The 23,919-nt window shown below is 40.3% G+C and overlaps 1 long non-coding RNA gene across 1 annotated transcript in view; it reads left to right on the forward strand.

Annotated features, from left to right (window-relative positions):
* Window positions 1–23,919, forward strand: part of LOC149312880 (uncharacterized) — a 109,733-nt gene that overhangs the window by 36,124 nt on the left and 49,690 nt on the right. The window contains exon 2 of the long non-coding RNA XR_016281440.1: window positions 1,549–1,627. This is a non-coding gene — a long non-coding RNA (uncharacterized LOC149312880). The remainder of the gene's footprint in view (window positions 1–1,548; window positions 1,628–23,919) is intronic.

Below are 23,919 nucleotides of genomic sequence, written 5' to 3' on the forward strand. Positions count from 1 at the left end.
CATCCATTAAGAAACCAAGCCCTCCCTCCAGTCCATCTCCCCTGATCCAGGCCTTGGAGGTAGAGGAGAACTGCTGGCCCTCATCCCCTTCCCCACCACCACTCCCTTCTCCTTTTGTGTCGTGTCTTTTTAGATTGTAAGCCTGAGGGCAAGGAACCGTCCAATTGTATGTACAGCGCTGTGTACATTTATAGCGCTTTATAAATAAAGGTTAATAATAATAATAATAATTGGATTGCAAAAGAGGGGTCCCTGTTGAGATGCAAATAGACTTTAAATTTCTTAGACTTTGAAAATGTCCCTGTTGCTGCATGGCCAGCAGGAGGAGGAGCCTGCTTGCAAAAGATAACCTCCCCATCATTGCATGATTGTCACCCTCTTCTACAGTTATGCAGTTGTGATGCCCATAGGCACAATGACATATTTACATTACTATTAAGTTCCTCCAATTTATGTATATTAATGAAGCCATTGGCCTAAATCCTGTTGCTAGGGTAGACCGATTGAATCAGTGGGGTTTACAGATGTGTTGACTCACTATTCAGCAATTGAGTAAATGTGTCTTCACTTGTCAAAACAAAGCAAAATGATATAGGCTGGGGGTGGTCAAAGTGCAGACCTAAGGCTGCATGTGGCACCCACAGTTTTCTTGAAGCCCTTGGTTCTCCCAGATTCCTCATAACATCATTTTCCAGGCAAAAGGAAATGGATTGCCTCTTCAGGAAGCCTCTAGAAGTAGCAATTCACCTTTTAAATAGGATGCAGGATTCTCTTGCACTAACACAATCTCTCTGTCTTTTAAAGAATATGTTTTTTTTAAAAAAAAAATTGGAAATAGATTTCAATACTCTTCCATATTTTTGTTGTTGTTTAGGGATGCATTTTGATACTCTGTCCTGGACACCCCCCTCCCCGAGGGTTCCAGGACAAAAAATTGGCCCCTGGACCCACCACACTTGCTCATCTCTGATCTATGCCATAGTGTGTATTATTCTGAGCTTATATTATTGTGATGTGGCTTTAAAAAAAAGCTAGGGTCCCTTTTATGCTGTACAATTGTAGCACTTTGATACTTTTTAAATTACCATGGATTCATTCTACAGAATCCTAGAATTTGTAGTTTGGTGAAACATTAGTGCACTCTGGCACAGAGGTCTAAATCCCTCACGAGGCTACAAATCTCAGAATTCTATAGAGTGGAAACATGGCATTTAAAGTGGTATCAAAATGCTATAGCTACGTAGTGTGATAGAAGCCTAAGAAATATCGGTGCATCCAGAACCCAAATGACATATGTCCAGAACCAGGCATCATCTACTCAGTATGTGAATCTGAAGCAGTATTCATTCTCTTACTTGAGAGCATCCCACAGCCTATTACTAGTGTTTAATATAATTCATAGTTTACTTCCTTCTACTAAAGGTTGAAAGGCTTTGAATGATTTTGATATGTATGCTTTTCCATGCCTACTCCTGCTGCCTTTTTACAGCTGTTACATATTGTCAATTATAAATCTAAAACAATATTATTTAATTGTTTTTGTTGCAGTTGCTGAAGGTTCATTTCCCAATGGAACAGAAAAGACAGAAGACTGCCATATCTGGAATTTCTGGAATACCTGTTTTTGGTATATTTGGATAATCATAATTATAAGCTTTAAAAAGCCAGTCTCCATTATGTAACACCATAGTTATGGTGCAACATTTTACATAATGGTCATACAGGATTCTGATGATTATTTCTTATAGAGGGATTCTTTTGTTGTTTTTGCTGCTGATTTTGTTGTTATGTGCCTTCAAGTTATTTTCTGACTTATGACAACCATAAGGAAAATCTATGACAGGATTTTCTTGGCAGATTTGTTTATCATTTCCTTCTTCTGAGGATGAATTAAAAATATATATAGCCATGTTAGTCTGTAGAATCAGTATGTAGAGCGATCTTGTTTGAGACTAACTGAAAGAAAGAAGTTGGCAGCATAAGGTTTCATAGATTAAGTCTACTTCTTCAGTGTACGAAAACTCATGCTGCCAACTTCTTTCTTTCAGTTGGTCTCAAAGGTGCTACAAGATTCCTCTGAGGCTGTTTGACTTAGCCAAGATCACTGAGTGAGTTTCTATGGCTGAGCAGGAATTTGAACCGTGACCTCCCAGATTCCTAGTCCAGCACTTGACCACTATATCATGCTGTACACACACACAGACGTCCACACATCATGGTTAAACTCATTTAATTGTATGATTTCTTATCATATAGAGGAAGGAAGGAAGGAAGGAAGGAAACTAGTCACTGCTTTCATGTGCCAGTACACCTATATCGTCAGCCTGAGGTGGTTTTCTGGCTCATCATGTTTCAGGATATCAAATATCATAAATCGAAGGAATGTATGTATATACCTGTATTCAGGACATTTCCTATGCATTATATGAGTCTATGATATGCAGTTGTACAACCTGATATAGGATGTTTACTTCTAGACTGACTGTAATGATACTGCAACTGAGGGGTGAGTTTGTGAATCATGATCAGATTATTTCATAGAATCATAGAATCATAGAGTTGGAAGAGACAACAAGGGCCATCCAGTCCAACCCCCTGCCATGCAGGAAATCCAAATCAAAGCATCCCCAACAGATGGCCATCCAGCCTCTGTTTAAAGACCTCCAAGGAAGGAGACTCCACTACACTCCGAGGGAGTGTGTTCCACTGTCGAACAGCCCTTACTGTCAGGAAGTTCTAATGTTGAGGTGGAATCTCTTTTCCTGTAGCTTGCATCCATTGTTCCAGGTCCTGTTCTCTGGAGCAGCAGAAAACAAGCTTGCTCCCTCCTCAATATGACATCCTTTCACATATTTAAACAGGGCTATCATATCACCTCTTAACCTTCTCTTCTCCAGGCTAAACATCCCCAGCTCTCTGAGTCGTTCCTCATAGGGCAAGGTTTCCAGACCTTTCACCATTTTAGTCGCCCTCCTTTGGACACGCTCCAGTTTCTCAATGTCCTTTTTGAATTGTGGTGCCCAGAACTGGACACAATATTCCAGGTGGGGCCTGACCAGAGCAGAATACAATGGCACTATTACTTCTCTTGATCTAGACACTATACTTTTATTGATGCAGCCTAAAATTGCATTGGCCTTTTTAGCTGCCGCATCGCACTGTTGACTCATGTTCAACTTATCGTCTACTTGGACTCCTAGATCCCTTTCACATGTAGTTTCATTCAGCAATGTGTCTCCCATCCTATATCTGTGCATTTCATTTTTCCGCCCTAAGTGCAGTACCTTACATTTCTCTGTGTTGAATTTCATTTTGTTAGCTTTGGCCCAGCTTTCTAGTCTATTCAGATCATTTTGAATGTTGATCCTGTCCTCTGGAGTATTAGCTATTCCTCCTAATTTGGTGTCATCTGCAAATTTGATAAGTATGCTCCCAATTCTGTCATCCAGGTCATTGATAAAGATGTTGAATAACACTGGGCCCAGGACAGAGCCCTGTGGGACCCCACTGGTCACTTCTCTCCAGGATGCAAAAGAGCCATTGTTGAGCACCCTTTGGGTTCAGCCAGTCAACCAATTACAGATCCATTTGACAGTTACTTTATCTAGCCCACATTTTACAAGCTTGGTTGCAAGAATGTCATGGGAAACCTTGCCAAAGGCCTTACTGAAATCAAGATATACTATATCCACAGCATTCGCTTCATCTACCAAGCTGGTAATTTTATCAAAGAAAGAGATCAGATTTGTCTGGCATGACTTGTTTCTCTGAAACCCGTGTTGACTTTTTGTGATTATGGCATTGCCTTCTAGATGTTCACAGACTCTCTGTTTAATGATCTGCTCCAGAATCTTTCCTGGTATTGATGTCAAACTAACTGGATGATAATTGTTGGGATTCTCTTTTTTCCCCTTTTTGAAGATGGGGACAACGTTTGCCCTCCTCCAGTCTGCTGGGATTTCTCCTGTTTTCCAGGAGTTTTCAAATATGATTGCCAATGGCTCTGATATTACATTTGCCAGTTCTTTTAGTACCCTTGGATGTAGTTCATCTGGTCCTGGAGACTTAAATTCATTTAGATTAACAAGGTATTCCTCTACTATCTCTTTACTTATTCTGTGCTGAAATTCCCCTGTTCTGTCCTTTGCTCCATTATCCTCAGGTTGAGCACCCTTTTCCTTTTCTGAGAAGACTGAGGCAAAGAAGGTGTTGAGTAATTCTGCCTTTTCTCTGTCTTCTGTTAGCATTTTGCCATCTTCTCCATGCAGTGGCCCTACCGTTTCCTTCTTCTTCCTTTTGCTGCGGACATATCCAAAAAAGCCCTTTTTATTGTTCTTAACCTCTCTAGCAAGCCTGAGTTCATTCTGTGCTTTAGCTTTTCTGACTTTACCCCTACACATGCCTGCTATTTCTTTGAATTCCTTTTTTGTGATTTCCCCCTTTTTCCATTTCTTATACATGTTCCATTTCAAACTTAACTCGGTTGAAAGTTCCTTAGTCATCCATCCTGGTTTCTTGAGACACCTCCCATTTTTCTTTCTCACTGAGACTGTTTGAAATTGTGATTTCAGTATCTCTCTTTTGAGAAACTCCCATCCGGCCTGAACTCCCTTCCCTTTTAGTATTTCTGACCACGGGATCACCCTCAATACTTCTCTAAGTTTACTGAAATCCGCTCTCCTAAAGTCTAGAATGCATGTTTGACTATGCCTGACTTCTCCTTTCCATTGTATAACAAACTCCAGGAGAACATGGTCACTTCCACCTAATGATCTCACCACTTGCACCCCATTAACCAAGTCATCCTTGTTGGTTAGGACAAAATAGCTGACCCCCTTGTTGCCTCTTCCACCTTTTAGACCATGAAATAGTCTTCCAGGCAAGTGAGGAATTTGCTAGACCTTGTGGATTTTGCTGAGTTTGACTTCCAGCAAATATCAGGATAGTTGAAGTCGCCCATCACTACTACATCTCTCTTTTCTGACTGTGTGGTCATCTGTTCTAGAAAGATATCATCCAATTCCTCAGTCTGACTTGGGGATCTGTAGTAGACTCCCACCGTAACATCCTTGTTGTTTCCCTCCCCTTTGATTCTTATCCAGATGCTCTCCACCTGGCTTCCATGATTGATGTCCTGGATCTCTTCACTGGTGTAAATATCTCTGACATATAGTGCTATTCCTCCTCCTTTCCTGTTTGGCCTATTTCTCTTAAAAAGGTTATACCCCTCTATTTCCACATTCCAATCATGAGACTCATCCCACCAGGTTTCAGTGATGCCTATTATATCATATTTGCTTCGCTGTACTAGGAGTTCAAGTTCATCTTGCTTATTTCCCATGCTCTGTGCATTAGTGTAGAGGCATCGCAGACCATGGGTCCCATTTAATTGTTGCTTGTGCGAGTTTATTTGCCTCCCACTGTTGTGTCCTTGCACTTTTTTTCTTGTTACCTCTATGTCTGTTTGACTATTTTCTCCAGCCCTTTCGCCTTCCTTAATATTGTCTCCCTTCCCCACGGAACTCAGTTTAAAGCCCTCCTGATCAAGTTCTTGAGACTGTTGGCAAAGACATTTCTTCCAACTGGTGTGAGATGCAACCCGTCCGTTGCAAGAAGTCCCTCCTCATGGAACCGCAGCCCATGATCGAAGAATCCAAACCGTTCTCGGCGGCACCATCTGCGGAGCCAGTTGTTCACATCCGCTATTTTCTTCTCCCTTCCTGGACCGTGCCCTTCAACTGGCAGAAGAGATGAGATGACAACCTGTACACCCATTCCTTTCAGCTTCCTACCAAGCGCCTCGTAATCCCTTTTGATGTTCTGCAGGCTGTGTCTTGCAGTATCGTTGGTTCCCATGTGGACCAAAAAAGGGTATTGGTCAGTAGGCTTGACCAGTCTTGTCAGCCTCTCTGTCACATCATGGATCTTTGCCCCTGGAAGACAACACACCTCTCGAGACATCTTGTCAGGCCTACAAATCACTGCTTCTGTACCCCTCAGCAAGGAGTCCCCCACTACAACCACACGCCTCCTATGAAGTTTAGCAGCGGCTGTCCCCTTGGGTGGGACTCTCAGGCTTGCCTGCTCTGTCCCTGAAGTCTGTCCATGCTGCTCTTCTTCATCCTCCTTGATAAGGGATAGAGCTTCGAATCGATTCTCTAGCTGCAAGTTCCCCGAACAATCCCTTCTTGGCCTACTTCTCTGTGTGACATTCCTCCAGCTGTCTGCCTCCTGTGTATGTGAAGTGACCTCCTCGGCTCCAGCATCTTCCTCTGCGTGGTATTCGTCCAGGATTGTTAGTTCTGTTGTGTCCAGGAAATCCTCCTGCTCCCTAATATGTTGAAGTGTAGCTACTCTGGACTCCAACTGCATCACTTTCTCCTCTAAGAGGGCTATCAACTTGCACTTGGGGCATGTGAAGTTCCCCACTTCTGTAGGCAAGAAGAGAAACATCCCACAAGTGTTGCCAGTGACTGCCGTGGTTCCGTCAGTGTCCATACTGAAAAGTCTTAGGAAATTACTGGAACAGGATTGTGGGCTTCCACCTGAAAAAAAAATCCTCCAGAAAACACCAACGTTAAGCCCCTGATGATTCAACAATTTGTGGCAGTGAGCTCAATCGATTCTGCCTCTGCTGCAGATTTCCTTGGATGAAAAAAATGAAATAAAAATACAAATAAAATTTCGCGCGCCGTTAGGAGAAGAAAGAAAGAGCTAGTCTGCTAGCTCCGCCCCTAGTGACTCACAGATGTGACTCACTGAAGATGTGACTACAAGCACACTCTTCCTAGAGTTTAAAAAACAATTAAACAGTCACCACTTACAATGGCTGCCCAGCTACCTTTCTCCTTCTCCTCTCTGTAGCAGGAACTGCTCTGCAGAGGCTCTGGGAGAAGAAATAAAGAGCTAGTCTGCTAGCTCCGCCCCTAGTGACTCACAGGTGTGACTCACTGAAGATGTGACTACAAGCACACTCTTCCTAGAGTTTAAAAAACAATTAAACAGTCACCACTTACAATGGCTGCCCAGCTACCTTTCTCCTCCTCCTCTCTGTAGCAGGAACTGCTACAGAGAGAAGCCAGACCAGTGTGTCTCTACCGAAGAAGACTTTATTGCTTTATTTAACTAAGGAACAACCTTGAACAAGAGTATAAATGCTTGAAGCTGGAAACAGCACCACATATAGCTTATTAGTAATAAATACTACAATTAAGCTCGACATCACAATCTCACACAGTGACTACATCCAAAGTCCTGCTGGTATTCACAGCTGGTCTTTTCTCCTGTCTTCTCCCTGCTTCAGCCCTCCATGACACTCAAAAACTGCTTCCAAAAGGTTTCCTAGCTCTGCAGAACTAATTTGGTCAGGGGCACAGGGGCTGTACAGAGGAGGGGAGAATCACCCTCTCCTGGTTTCATTGGCTCCTGTTCCACTAACAGAACACCACAGGTGAATATATATCCAGCATTTCCTTTATTCAACATTTTGTTCTGCAGCTAGACAACCAAACCTAATTGCTAGGTCCAGCCATAGCAGACCCATTGCATTGATTCCTGATAAGGAAATATTTTATTTGTTTGGTTATGAAAGCTGGACAGTGAATAAAGCTGATGGAAAGAAGATCAGCTGCTCTGAAATTTGGTGCTGGAGGAGGGTTCTACAGATACCTTAGACTGCCAGAAAGACAAGTGGAAATCTAGCCTGAGCTATACTAAACTGAGGCATATCATAGGGCAACATAACTGACTAGAAAAGATGATAATGCTTGACAAAAGTCAAAGATAATAGGAACAGAGGAGGAACACATCACAGGTGCATTGATTGAACTTGGGAACAACAGATCTGTGTTTGTAAGTCATGAGCAGGGCTGTTAATGGCCAAGACTCTTTGATGTCTCTCATTCAGCAAGTGGCCATTAGTTGAAGCCAACTTGGTGGCAAATAACAACAACAAGAAAAGCGAACACTTATATAAATCCTTTTAATTCAATGAGTCTCTTCTAGATGGAACTAGCAATTGGAAATAGGCTAGTCTGTAATGTTCATTTCAGCTGTTGTGGTGGTTATTCTCAGATTTTCTACAGCAGCTGCTTCTGCTTCAGATGAAGACTTGGGTGCGTTACAGACCGCCGAGAAGCGGCAGTCTGCTGCCGCCGCCGGTTGCAGCGTCCGGGAACCGCAGCAGCCAAACCGCGCGGTTCCCGGACGCTGCACAGAAGGAGTGCGAAAATCGCGCTCCTTTCTGGGCCCCGGAAGAGACGCTGTGAGGCGCTAGTCACGCACTCGCGGCATCACTTCCGGGGCATGATGTGCGGACACAGAGTGTCCATTACGTCAAGATGGCAGTGGCTGTGTGGAACGGCCGCCGCCATTTGTTACGGACAGAGTCCATAACAGGAGTAGGGGCGTCTAGAAGAGACGCCCCTTTTTTAAACTGGGACGTCCTGAGGACGTCCCAAATGGATTCTGAAAGAGCTGTGTCTCAATTCCTAGGTCCTTTATTTGTCTTCAGATCTGTGTGATTCATGGCAAGTGCTCAATAAAAAGCATGCCAAAGGACTTTTTAATGAGAGCTTTTTTTTTCAATCCACTGACATCTTTTTATTTTTTCATGAGACTGAGAATCTGAATTTAGCTCTTTGAAATGAAAATCATCATAGAGCGATGTTGCTCAGTCTCAGGTCTGACTGTCAGCATGCATTTGATACTAAATTTGGCATGATGACATGAAATATTGTTTGATATGAGAGTGTCATTTCTGATGCAGTAGCCTAAACAAAACTGAAATGAATAGGACTTTTTCAAATTTGCAGATAAATGAGATGCAAATTACTGTGTAATAATTCCATTTGAAGATACAGTGGCTACCCTTCCACAGACTGGAGTTCCCACAGATCACCCCATCCCATATTAGTCAATGGCAGTGTGTGACATTCACCCATTGACTAATACGGGCTTGGGCACATGCATTTTTCCTACCTGAATCCCCACAGATGGGAAGGGCCCACTGTACTCTTTTTATGTGTTTTAATTGGCACCTCAGTGCAGCCATATGCAGTAAATGCCAAATGAAATTAAAGAAACCAGATCAAACCACAAAATAACCAGACAAATAAATAAATACAAACATAGCATATCAGCCTACAACATAAATAGGGCTAAAGTGAGAGTGGATCATATTTGAACACACATACTGTGCTTACTGGAACACCTGGGGGTCCATCTATAGGCCTTCACTGAATGTGCTTAAGGAGCTCCTGTATAGAGCACTGTTCCTGAGCATGAAACTTTTGCAGTTGTGTTCAACTAAACATGTTTACAACCCCATTTTTATACCTGTACACTGAGCATGCAAAAATCTGTGATGCAAACAAGGGCAAAAGAACACATGGAGGAAAGGTGTGTTTTCTTGCATATGTCACATCTCCACTCTAGTTCTTCTCATGATGTATGTGAATGAAGAATCCTGTGTTTCAAATTATTGCCTTGGCAACAATAAAATACGTCTAGGCTAGGCTTGTAACTTGTTTATTTCAGTCTTGCATAAAAGAAGATGGAATTTTGAACATTTCCTCCCTGATGGTTGAGATCACAAAGCTTTAATGCATTTTTATATGTTTTGCCTGGGTAGGAGTTGGAGTCTCTTTAGCAAAAATTACTGTGGGCTGGAACAGACCGGCAAGAAGGGGTGGCTTGAAGTCACCTCTGCCAAAGATGGATTAGGTCTGTGACAAATGCATGCTTTGGCCCCAATCTGCCTCGAACCTGGCCCAAATAGGAGTGGGAAAGATCCGCTCCTATTTGGGCGGTGGCTTCAAGACGCTCCAGTGGTATATAGCATGTAAACGCTACGCTGCTGTAGAGTCTTGAAGCTGCCCATTTCAGTGCAGCCGTCTGCCTTCCTGGGCAGCTTCTGGGCATCATCAGAACATGCACCATGTAAACACCTGGAAAAACAATGACACCTGGAAGTGAGCTTTTTTCAGCTGTCTGTTTAGGCCAAATGTAGTAAAACCATTTTTGCTCCCACAAAATATACTATTTTCTGAGCAAAATGTTGGAGAAGAATTCTATGGATGCTGTGGATTGCTAAAAAACAAAACAAATAAATGGGTCTGAAATCAAATCAAGCCTTAACTCTCCCTAGATGCCAAAGCTGACTAAACTGAGGTTGTCATACTTTGACCATATCACAAGAAGAAAGGACTCACTAGGAAAGATTATAATGCTTGGTAAGTTTGAAGGCAATAGAAAAAGGCAAAGACATGTCAAATGAATGGATTCAAATTTACAGCGCTATATAAATAAAGGTTAATAATAATATTAATAATCGGAAAAGCTGATGCCCTGAAACTGGAAGAGCTAAGCAGGGTGGTTGAGGACAGGGGACTGAGGTCTCTCATTCATAGCGTTACCATAAATTGAAGTTGACTTGAATGAAGTTAACAACAGCAAGCTGCTTTTGGTCCTGTACTGGGATAAAAGTAGGATAATCATTAAATTAATTCAAGTTACATTAAATCAATTAAAGCCAAATTTTCTTGTACAAATGAATTTTTCACAAAATGCCCCAAAATGCAATGCCATTTTTTTTCACCCACAAGTCTCAATATGTTGTGATGGTACTTCTCATCAAGAATGACCAAAAAATACTAGTATTCTTTACATTCTTGGCCTTAACAACAGATTAAGAAGAAGTGGGCAGGTACTCTGATTTTGACCCAAATGAGCGTGCTTATTTACTTACTAAAAAGAACCTACATGCCCACTTTTAACAGAAACCAGATTGGCTGGCACAAGAGATTATATTTTTGGCAGTAGCTTCATGTCTATAGAAACATCATCAACCAGGGTAAATATGCTCCATTCTTACAGCCCTTTGGAACTTTCCAAAAGACCTATTTACAGTACTTTTCTCTTCAGGTTCTCATTAATTTACTGAATAGAATTAATGAATCTTAATTTTGTATGGGTGTGGTGATCATATTTGTTGTTAACTGCCATCAAGTTGACTTTGATTTGTGGTGACTCTATGAATGAGAGACCTCTAAGTCAGCCTGTTATCAACAGCCCTGCTCAAGTCTGCAGACTCAGGGCTGTGGATTCCTTGATGAACTCTATCCACCTACAATGCAGTCCTCCTCTTTTCTACCTTCCTATACATCATTGTCTTTTCTAGTTAATCTAATTTACCAATAGCTTTTATTTCTTGTCTAGCTTTTGTGCTGTTGATTTTTTTTTATTACTGTAAGATTCTTGTGCCTTGAAAGGTGCCTTGAAAGGATTCTTACCCTAAAAGACAGCCTATGGGCCCGAACAGACAGGCCAAAATAAAGCTGCTTCGGGTCACTTTGGAGGTATGCTGTTTAAATGACATATGCATCTTAAGAGGCCACAAGCTGTGCCAAAGCTGCACTCTAGTCCCTTGGACTGGAGCATGGCTTTGGCATGGCATCCGGCCTCTCAGGACTCATGCAGCATTTAAACAGCATACATCCAAAGTGACCTGAAGCAGCTTTATTTTGGCCTGTCTGTACAGGCTCTATGTGAATTTTTTTTAAATTATATCTTACAGAGACCCATCTCTCACTCTGAAAACAATAAACTTATACTTATATGATCAAACTTGAAATGTAAAATGGAGATACCCTGAGATAGTCTTGTATTCTTTGCTTATTTGTAATGGACCAATTTTTGCTCTACTATGACTAGCCTGATGGATGAAATTAAACCAGGTTATCCTTGAAGTAAATTGTGTATTGTTTATGAGATATAAAACTCCTATAATGAGACAAAAGAATCTCCTAAACTGATAGATTTTAGTAGTTTCACTCATACAGGGGATATTTTTCTGTTATTATGTTTTAATGCTTTGCTATCCATTTTAAAAATGGATATTTGCTATTCATTTTAAAACAAGAGATCCTTTAAAAAAGTGCAGAAGAAAACAAGATAAATGCATCTATTTTTCTCTCTCTTAATAATCTGAAATAAACAACAACAACACATGAAATTGGAAAAATAGTTTACTTGGTTGGAAAGTGTGTTGAAATCTTTTGGGGAGTCCCTGAAGGCAAGTAGAAAGTGGCAGTAATATCTGAAATTGGAAGTGAGAAGTCAGCTACATGTTGAGGTGTCTTCTGTATGTGTCATAAAACAAAACTTTATCTGCTGTTTACATTCATCTCTGTGACTGCGAATCTTCAGGGGGAATGCCTATGCTGGTCTTGGAAATGGATAATTGAGAAGAAAAGTGAGAAAACCATGGGCAGCATAGAACATGTGCCAACACTCAGAGCAGCTTGCAAAAGGAGTTTACAAATGCCTCTTGGTTTTTTTATTATTATTATCAGAGCTGCTAACAGGAATCCTGTGAAAGTTTCATGCTGAGAGATGAGCCACCTTGTAGTTGGTACATTATTAAAGAATTCATCACAGTAATGACTTTTCTTGTTGGGCAATAAAATACATCTTTGACTGTAGAGAGCATCTGAGTGGATAATATATTTCCTTGTGATTATTCATTTGGAAGCTGCACTTGGGGAAGAGAATATAATGGCTACCTCCTGGTATCAAGATAGTCTGACTCTGTTATTATAGAAAGAAAAGCAAGCGCAAGCAACTCTTTTGCTGTTTTGTTGCTGCTGCAGGTGTTACATGGATAAGGTTCATTAGTACATTGCAATGCAAAATTACAGGCCCTTGTTTACAAAGGAAGTTTGGATTGTCAGGCAGATGCTAAACATTCTTAATCAACTTTAAATTTAATTTAGTTTATTTGCAGGAAGGACCCAAAGGACAGCCATTGGAAATTTGTGTCATGTAAGCAAACCTAATAGATGTTCGCTTTAGGGCTTGCAAGCCATTTTGAGAGTCATCATCACATCCCAGCAATCCTGCTATTTCATAGGCTGATGAGTCTATATGTGAGCATTGGTATTCTCCTTTTGGATAACATTTCCCTTTTAACAATGTTAAACAATAAAGAAGAAAATACTTAAAAAAAAACTTGGACCACCTTGTATTTATTGTATGTTTAAATTTATTACATCAGAATCTCATAAGAACAAAAAAAATTCCTCTGAATTTAAAATGGTAGATTGGGAATTTTAGTGAGCAAGTTATGAATTAGAACAGGATCAGTTTCTTTATTATTTTCAAAGATATGCCATGAAAACTTAAACCAATGGCTGAAACTCAGTGGGTCCCATCTTTAAGAATCAATAGGGCACTGATTTTTACACCGATGAGAAGGAAAACAATGCATGGTCCCTATGAATTTTTCTAATCTATATGCAGTACTAGACGTCACATGTTCATATCAAGATTAGCATGATGGACAGCCTCTGTGTTAATGCACTGTTGATTAGAATGAATTTTAAATAGTTCTCTTTGCTGTGAGCAAATTCATTCAAACCTCTCAAGTGCTGAACATTTCCTAGGAAATTGAACTGTAAGAGTAAAGATTCTATATTCAGTTCACAATAACTTGAAACACACTTTATAAAGCTTTGTAAGAATAACCTAGTGAAATATTAATCATTCACTGGAGTGCAGTTTCTGAAATCCTCAGCATGAACTTGAAGCCTCAGTATGAACTTTTGTCTTGTGCTAAAGACAACAACAACTTAGTAGTGAGAAAAATGCCAGCTTTAGTACAAATATTTAAAATTACAGATACATTTTCTCCAAGATTGTTCTTGTAGCTACAGTAAAGCAAGCAAAGTTTGTCAGAATTTAGAATGTAATCTGCCTTCTGTTTAATTTTGATTAAGCACCAGAATGATATAATGGTTTCAGTGTTGGACTCCAGTATAATGGTTTGAGTGTTGGACTCCAGTAAACCAGAATTTGAATCCCACTTACCTGTGGAAACCCACTGGTTGACCTTGGACAAGTTACACTTCCAGTCTCAGTGGAAGACATGGCAAACCTCCGCTTACAAGTTTCACCAAGAAAATCTGGAAATGCATAAGGTTGGATAGGAGATCTCCAGACCTGATGCAAAGCAGAGTCTGGTTCCAATGGCTTGTCAGAATTGGAGTTGGCTGGGGAATCCTGCTTTTCTCCTAATGAGACCTTGGTTTCTAGGTATAACCCATTCCAAACGTCAGGTATAAAACAAATATTTACAACTTTTTTTCACAGAGTATTGATGTTTATTTTACAGAAGGTTCTTTTACAAAGTATTTAGGCATACATGAAATCATATCTTCACTTGATATTATGATTTTGGGTGTTTAACTTCTTTAGACTCAGTGTAGCATTCCTTCCTGTATTTTGAAAGAACCAGGGAAGGCTGACTGTGAAACAATACACTTCTGAGACAAACTGAGAGAAAGAGGTTGGTAGCATAAGCTTTTGTAGACTAAGAGTGCATGCACACTGCAGAAATAATCCAGTTTGGCACCACGTTAACTGCCATGGTTCAATGCTATTGACTTCTGGGATTTGTAGTTTTGTGAGATATTTAGCCTTACCTGTCAGAGAGCTTGGTTCTACAATAGGAAAAGAGGCCTTTTTGCCACATCAGAGGTATCTGATGGGATCAAGGATCTGTGAGTGGATAATGTCTAGAAACTACCATCAGGACAACATGATAAAGTGCTTTACATGATACATATCTTGTAAAAGAGAGGCATTTTTATTGTGTTTGTGTAGGCCTTTGATGGAGAAATGCATATTAGAATTTCTACAGTGTATGGTGTATTTTGGCAAATGATATATACTAAACTGCATATGAGGCTATACTGTACATTATTTTTTGGGTGCAGGGGTGTCAGAGAAACTATTAATTTCATCACCTCAATGATCCATGAAACAAGTCTATGTCTTATACAGAATCCAGTTGTTTTGCCACAAGCAGGTAACCAGCCCTTCCATTTATGGAGCGATATTAGAAAACATATCAGCAGCTTCTGTTTTGGTTGATTTATATCACTCTTTTATTTAATTTATAAATTCTACTGTCTATTACCAGGTACCCAGGGCAACATACAATAAAATTTCATGAAAAGTTATCATAAAACCAGTGAAGCACAAGCAATATAAGAACAAACCCCATATAATAAAAATTGAGAACAAATTAAAATAGAAGAGCAACAAAACATTATGCAGCATTAAAAGTGTGGTGGAATGTATTTGTTGTACACCTATTGCAAAGTAAAGAAGAATCCAGCCTCACCTCCTTCAGGAGGGAGTTCTACAGTTAGGATGCTTTTTTTCAGTTTCCACTAAACTAGACTCTTTAGGAAATGGGACACACAATGGAAACTCTGGTGGTGACTTTAAAATTAGAGAGAAATGATGTGAATTACAGAATGAGCAAAACTCGGAAAGTTAACTTTAAAAAGGGACTAGTTAGTGTTGTAGTTTCAAGCACAGTACAAAAATCCATTTTATCCATATTTTGTTGTTGCTGTGTGCCTTCATGTAATTTTCAATTTATGGTGATCCTAAGGTTAATCTATCATGGGGTTTTCATGACATGATTTATTGAGTGGTGGTTCGCTTTTGCCTTCCTCTGAAGCTGAGAGTATGCAACTTGTCCAAGGTTACCCAGTGCGTTTCCACAGCTGAGTGAATCTCCAAGAGTTTTAGTCTAATAATCAGACCACTACACCACTGTGACTCTCACTTTATCCATATTACTCAGAAGTAAAAAGATGAGATTACTCATGAAAGCCTGAGCAGCAAATTCTAAGTGCATCCAAAATCCATCCCTTTTCATATAGTTGTGGTAATAAGGATGAGAATGCTGATAATTATCCCGATATGTACAATACAGAAACATATATTTGCATGCATATTCTTGTTACCCAGTTCCATCTTGACAGGGGGAAATTAACTAAAAAGTAAAAGTTAAAAAGTGTGAGGAGGGAGGGAAGTTATCCATCAGTAAGTAGACAGCATAGTGTAACTTACACTTTTATTATTGGGGAAATAAACTAATAAGAATTAATTTATTTGTAATTAATCATGCCCACACTGTAGGAAAGAGGTAATTCTTCAGATATCTTACTATGAAATAGTTTATGATTTGAAAAGTCTAAACCAGTATTTTGAATTATGCATCTTAATAAACTGGAAGCCAATCAAGTTGATTGAAGACCAGGTATTCTGATCCACAAAGTGATTCTTGACTGCATTTTAGCTGCCAGTTTCCCCAATGAGGAATCAGAGTGAACATGTCAAACAAAGTGGAGGAAAGACACACTTGTCCAAGACTAACAGCTGTACATCCAACAGCAGTGACAGAGCCAGGAGTCCTCCTAAACTGTAGGGCTGATCCTTCAAGGGAAGTACCGTATTTTCCGGAGTATAAGGCGACGGGGGGTATAAGATGACCCCCCACGTCGCCCGCTGGCAGCATCCCTGGACTCCCATGAGGGAGTCTCACGCTGGCTGGAGGGGGCCTCTCTAGAGGCCTTAGAAAGGATCCATGGCGGCTGGGCTCTCACTGCCATTTTTTTCTAAAAGGCGGCGGGGAAGCGGCTCCAGAGCCGGCTGGGCCGAGTAAAAGAGCCGGCCCCTTACTCCTCGCCGCCGCCGCCGCCGCCACCCGGGATCCTCCACTTCTCCAGCGGCTTCCGTGGAGGACTTCTGAAGCTGCTGGAGGATCAGAGGATCTCCGGCGGTGGCGGCAGCGAGGAGTAAGGGGACGGCTATTTTACTCAGCCTGGCTGGCTCTGGAGCCGCTTCCCCGCTGCCTTTTAGAAAAAAAATGGCGTCGAGAGCCCAACCGTCGTGAATCCTCTCTAAGGCCTCTAGAGAGGCCCCCTCCAGCTGGTGCGTGTGCTGGCTGGCTGTGAGAGGACCTGGCAAGGACTCCAGAGTCAGGGAGGTGGCTATGCCATTCGCCTGTCTCTGGGTTCAAAATCCGGCCCATAAGGCAGACTCAAAGAATCGCCTTATTCACCGGAAAATACAGTATCATTCAATCTAGGAGAGAAATTATCCACAATTAATCTCTATTTCACTTGGATTATTCACCAGGTCCAGTCCTTCACAGTATCCAGGCCAAAATATGACTTTCACAGCCTCTTTGGGTTAGTTGAAAGGGTTCAACATAATTCAGTATCAACATATTAATGAGACCAGACTCTAAAACTTTGAATGACTTCCTTCCATGGTTTTCTGTGCACATTAAACAAAGTAGAGGACAAAATAAAGCCCCGAGGCACCCATTGACCAATGGTTAGAAGTTTCAGTACTATCTTTAAAGAACAGAATCATAGAATCATAGAGTTGGAAGAGACCACAAGGACCATCCAGTCCAACCTCTGCCATGCAGGAAATCTCTATCAAAGTATCCCCAACAGATGGCCATCTAACCTCTGTTTAAAGATCTCTAAGGAAGGAGACTCTACTACACTCTGAAGGAGGGTGTTCCACTGTTGAACAGCTCTTACTGTTAGGAAGTTCCTCTTAATGTTGAGGTGGAATCTCTTTTCCTGCAGCTTGCAAACCTTGCTCTGGGTCCTGTTCTCTGGAGCAGCAGAAAACAAGCTTGCTCCCTCCTCAATATGACATCCCTTCAAGTATTTAAACAGGGCTATCATATCACCCCTTAACCTTCTCTTCTCCACGCTAAAGATCCCCAGCTCCCTAAGTCGTTCCTCATAGAGCATGGTTTCCAGACCCTTCACCATTTGGACATGCTTCAGTTTCTCCACATCCTTTTTAAATTGTGGTGCCCAGAACTGGATACAATATTCCAGGTGGGGCCTGACCAAAGCAGAATACAGTGGCACTATTACTTCTCTTGATCTAGACACTATACTTTTATTGATGCAGCCTAAAATTGCATTGGCCTTTTTAGCTGCCGCGTCTCACTGTTGACTCATGTTCAATTTATGATCTACTTGGACTCCTAGATCCCTTTCACACGTACTCTTGTTCAGCCAGGTGTCACCCATCCTATTTCTATGCATTTAATTTTTCTGCCTTAAGTGCAGTATCTTACATTTCTCTGTGTTGAAATTCATTTTGTTAGCTTTGGCCCAGCTTTCTAATCTATTAATGTCATTCTGAATTTTGATCCTGTTCTCTGGGGTATTAGCTACTTCTCCTAGTTTGGTGCCATCTCCAAACTGAACTCTGTGGGACCCCACTGGTCACTTCTCTCCAGGATGAAAAGAAAAGGAAATGTAAGCAGCTTTGTGCTGTTCTGTAGTTTGGGAACCTGTGATGGTTAGGTATTGTGTGTGTGTGTCTGTGTGTGTGCATAAACTTTACTCTGCTTGTGCCACCATAACACTTGGTTTTTCCACATAGTATTGCATTCATCATAGAAATATGCTTTCACACAGCATGCAAATTAATTTGTGGAATTTGCTGCTACAAGATATGGTAATAGCCTCCAGCCTAACTAGATTCAAATGGGGATTATACAAATTCATGGAAGATCAATTTGGTAGTGTTAGTTGTGATGACTATCTGTGGCTTCCAGATTTCAGAAGCAACAATACTTTGAATACCAGTTGCTGGGAAGGAAGAATGGGAGAGGGCTGTTGCATTTATGCCTTGCATGTGTATGTCCCAGTGGCATCTGACTGGTAAGTTTACCAGATTCTCAGCAGATCATTGATCTGCTCTAACCTTGTTTTAAACAGATTTGTTTGGAGAATTGTAGCACATTGTTTCAAGAGCTCTGACACATCATGTCCTTCCTTTTCAAATCATGTAGTTACAACCAAACTCCCTCCGTCCCTCCCTCATACAAGGAAAATGACTAATATAATCACAAATGTCAAAGACTGGATATAATAACATACAAGACAGGATATGGTCACAGGCTAATATAATCACAAAAAGATGCAAATATAGGGGAAATTGGAGTTCTATGTGTAGGAGGAAATCTCAAAGGCACAACTTATTACAGAGATTCACTTCTGATAATTGGATTCACATTACTTTGTTGAATTTAAGAAGGAAAATCAGTAAGGGATACAACTCTTATAAGTTCTAGTTGCCTGAGTCAAGGGAAGTTCCAAAGACAGTGCTTTTGGAAGCTATTCAGATGGTGTAAAAATCCTTCTAGATCATGGGTTAAATTGGTGTTCTTCACATGAATTTTGAATGTACCCAATTAAGTCTTTTGGGGGAATGTCAAAACCCCCACAAAACCAAGGATAATCAATCTCTGGTTGTTGATTTTTTATTTAGTTTTCCTGAAAAATTTGCACTGTAGGCTGTATGAATAACAGATATGGACAGACCTGGGATAAACCAGGATAAAACTCTATATGTTTTGTATACATCCGCATCATCAACTCCATCTTTATTCACAGTGCTGACATGTGTGGGCAACAGAACTCACGGAGATGTGCAGAGATGTGGATCTGATTAAAAAAACAGTGTGGACAAGAAATCAGGAATGTGTGAGTGAAATTATTCACATAGGAGTTTATCACATGGAGGCCCTTCCGTGTGGTAAACGTCACACAAGCGCTGCCCAAACATCATGCAAGCACCGTGAGTGTGATCCCCCATGGTGCTACAGAAGTGGAATCGCGGCTCCCGCTCCATTCCTGTCATGCACTCATAACTGGGGGAGATTCATGGAGCGCTTTTCTTATTAAAGATTTATCCTGTGACATTTGGGTGGCGCTTGCGTGACTTTTACCACACAGAAGGGCCTCCGTGTCACATTGCAATGAAAAACATGTAGAAAACCCTCTTTCCTTTCCTTTGGATAAGAGAACACTGGAGACTTGTGTAATTCTGTAATATTGATTTGCAGACAAGTAAAAAAGTGGAGGGAAAGAGAAACCCTTTCAAGGCAGTAAATGTTTTGCCCTGGATCGTATCCTCCAAAGGGTCAGTCAGGTCACCCTTCCTCTTTTCTCTGCCTATGACTCATTTTAAAAACCTGAATTTTTGGCATGCTCATAAATCTTACCCCATCTCTGTCAAGACCATACTACTAGAGTGGTTTGCTTCTCAAATTCTGTTGGGTATCTGTTTCAAACCCTGAGACATTTCGAACTTTTAGCTGCTGTACTGAAAACGACAAATAGCCATCCTAGTTTCTTTAACAGTTGGATCTTTCTAGGAAAGCACTGGGCAGCCATGGAGTAACATAACAATAAAATAACAGAACATGAGGTTGGAATATTAGGTTTAAAATTAATCTATTCATTACATTAATGGATAATTTATTCATGAATTAGATCATTCATTTTTTAAAAAAGAAACTATGGAACTTACAGAGAATGGTTTGGTAGGCACCATTTCTCCAGTCTCACATCTTGCTCTTGGGTCCTCCAAAAGGCTTTTTGGGGGTGGAGAAGTGGGGTAAGGTTGGTAATTTTTCATTTACATTCCTCAACCTGGCACTTTCCAGTGCCCTGAATTACACACACCATAACCTGATTGACTGGCAAGATCTGTAGTGCAATACATCTGGAAAAAGTCAGATTGAGAAATCTCATTAGAGGAGAGGGGGAAACCAATCAGAAAATCACTAGTTAAATTTAACTAATTATTTCCAACTCCTCGTTGGCAGCTTGTAACCAGCATATTAACTTGTTAAGACAAATTAGAGAAAGAAAACAACTAAGTCACACATAACTAGTGAAATGTAATCAGTTGTCTTCAGTCTCTGATTTTATTGTGAGCTAATTTGGTCAGGAAAGCAGAATAAAAGAATGCATGGTGGATCTCTGGAAATTGTTACTCTGGTGATCATATGGTAGTCTGGATACTGAATAGCTTTTAGTTTTATTTTCTAAAATTCTACTGATGTACTCTTAATATCCTGTGCAGTGCTGATTTTGGAAACTAACCACATGCTACGAATTCCCCCAACAACAAGCTACACCTCTTAAAAAGAGATAAGTACCATGTCAATGAAAAACTGTTTCCATAGTAACTGGCTGCACATTTTAAGGGCAGCAGTCAAGTTTAATCTGTCAGAATGTTTCCTGTCTAAAAAGCCAAACAATTGCCTCTCTTGTATTGATGGGAACGGGCGGAGGGAGTCAATTATGATGAGAAACAAAATCTTTTTTAGCTCCCTTCTTTAAGTAATATACCTTGGGTTGTAACTAATGCAATAAAGCAATACAACAAGACAACGTGAAGATGTCTCAGAATTCAGCATATATTAAAAATCATCATCTATGCATTCCTCTGTCAAAAGAGACACAGTTTAGCTCTGTAATGCTATATTCCACTTTAGCTGTCATGGCAACATCCTGTGGAATTCTGGGGTTTGTAGTTTCCAGAGGCCCAAGAACAATCTAGCTGAGAAGTCTGAACAGATAATTTATACTTTCCATTCTTAGCATCTCTAAGTAGAGCCAGATCCAAAAAAGGTCCTTGGAGACCTGCTGTCAGTCAGTACAGAAAATATTGTTCCAAGTGCAGTATGCATTGATTTTATTGTATTTGTATTTGTAGTCCACCTTCAGCCCAAACATTCCTAGAATACTTTGTGTGTTTCTGTGTCTGTGTGTCTTCAAAGAACAATAGGGAATTCCAATGGAATTTAGGAAATCATGGAAATCATGGTACCATTTTTATTTTTTTAAAGGGCATTATTTATTTATTTACAGTATTTATACCCTGTTCTTCAGCCCTAAAGGCTCTCAGAGTGGCTATGATTGTTCAGTGAGTTTTTATGTAATCAGTGTCCCACATTTTATTGATCATTGCTCTTTAGTTTCTTGCTTTGGAGATTCCAGTTAGATGATATACATGAATTGTCGTTGCATGATACTGCTCAAGAAGAAAACTATTTTATCAGAATGACCTGTTTTCTAAGTATCATAAGGAGAGTGCAAGTTGCACCTTGCCTGAGGTGTCATGTCATTAGGAACATTTAGAAAAAACATAGGCATATGATTCCAGTTTCCTGTGGGGTTCAGTTTATCACCTTATTATGCAGTCTTCATGCAATATGCCCAAGAAGTGATATTTCACTATCTAGATATTAATGTAACATATAACAGTAATATATGAAATACATTATAATTGTTAATGGATTATGATTATAATTGCTAATGAAGTATCATTATACTTGTTAATAGGCTATCATTATCATTGTTAATGCATTATCCACAGTAGGTAAGTCAAAGAATCAAAGAATTCAGCTGGCCAGTATTCCATGGAGTCTGGCATGCGACACTGAAGATCAGTACTATTCACAGTGTGCATTCAAAGCCAGTGTTTTATTTTCTTCCTCTTATAATGCTTCCCTTGACAATTAATTAAATACAGCATTAACAAGCATTCTCTCTAAAGGAAGCAATGACATTTCCACATATATTACAATTCCCCAGTTGTGAGTTCACAAGGTGATTGCAATTTCCAGTCAACCCATTCCCTATGAATGGGTACCTTAGTGGAAATAATTGCTTACAAATGTTTGTATGTATTCATTATAAAGAGGCACCTATAACCTTGCTGAAATATTCATATAGTTTTAACACTGTTGTTTTCAAATTGGTGATCAAAATTAGTACTTACCTCCTGAGATAAAATGTTTTGGGGTTCTGCAAGATCAAATCTGCTGAATATATGGCTAAACTACAGATATAACCAGAAATGCTTTGCTTTACCTGTAGGTGAGGCTCACAAGTGCATGCATGCAGACAGATACATATATTTATTGTTTGTGATGAAACCCAACAAAAAAGAACAAACTTATTGCTGCTGTGAGTTCATAAGGTAGAGCACTGCAGGGTGACTGATGCATTCCATGTAAAGGATTAGGGCCTCCAAATAGATTCAGCACCTTGGATAGCTGCTTTAAACTCTGAAATCAAACTCAGAGGATTCACTGCATTTACTGACTGTACTGGAAATGACAGAAATAACTTTGTGTCTGTATCTGTTGCTGTCCCATTATGCCTTTGTAGTCTTGGCTTCTGCTTGTGTTTATCATTGCCGAATGACATGACTTTGCAGTTGGGGAATAGCTAGCTAGGCAATAGAGTCATCTCTAACTAACTCCCACCAATTTTCTCTCTAGAGAGGCCAGGTTGGCCCCAACCTAATTCTCCTTGCATCAGCAAGTTAAAACATTTTTAAGCTTTCAGGATTTTAGAAACTGACTGAGATGGGCTTTTAAACTTCTGCAGTGCCGTTATTATGGTTTTCACAGAGTCTTTTAATGAATATTAATTTGTTAGTGTTTTTAACTTTATAATTTGTTTTTTTAAAATAACTTTTATTTATATTTGTATTGAAGGTTTTATATCGTTTTAACATGTATTTTTTTAAAATGTGTTGTTAGCCACCTTCAGTCTCATTAGTGACAAAAAGGTGAGATATGAATTAACAGAAGCACCAACAATTGGAGCTCCCAACAGTAGAACAGTGGCATGAGTTGCTCTATAGGACTTAATGCTAGACAAAAATGCATTAAGCCTTCCATCTGCCCGTGTATTTGTTGTCTCTGTTTTCAAGGAACCAACAGCCTTTGGCAAAACACTGACACAAAAGCCCCTGGCTGCCCCAGGCCTCCTTCAGCCAAAGCTGTGCCAGGCTCATGCATTTTTGCATTTGTAAAATGTTGCTTTCCAACTCCATCACCATCCTCCAGGAATCCCCTGTCATGGATTACAGTGGAAGGAAAGTAATCTGTGCCAGCTCAAGCACTGGGACAGATCTGCTGCTAGTTTGAGGCCATATCAAAGGATGAGCAAGGTTGTGGGTTTTTTGGGCAGGTTGCCTCTGTTATCACACACCTATCATGCTCCTAGAATATCTCCTTCCCACTCCTTCTCCAGTACTGCAGCTTCAGTGTCAGAGAAGCACTGGCCATGAAGATATCCTCTACAGAAAATCCCCAGAACAATAGGACTGCAGCCTAAATCTAATTGCATTTGTCTTTTATTCATTAATGGAGAACTTAATGCAGCTTGCCAGTATATTTAATAAACTGCACACAACAGCGGAAGGCAGATAAAA

This window comes from Sceloporus occidentalis, unplaced genomic scaffold, assembly GCF_023333645.1.
Source record: "Sceloporus occidentalis isolate IW3139 unplaced genomic scaffold, rSceOcc1.0.p SCAF_5, whole genome shotgun sequence".
In the NCBI taxonomy this organism is placed as follows: domain Eukaryota; kingdom Metazoa; phylum Chordata; class Lepidosauria; order Squamata; family Phrynosomatidae; genus Sceloporus; species Sceloporus occidentalis.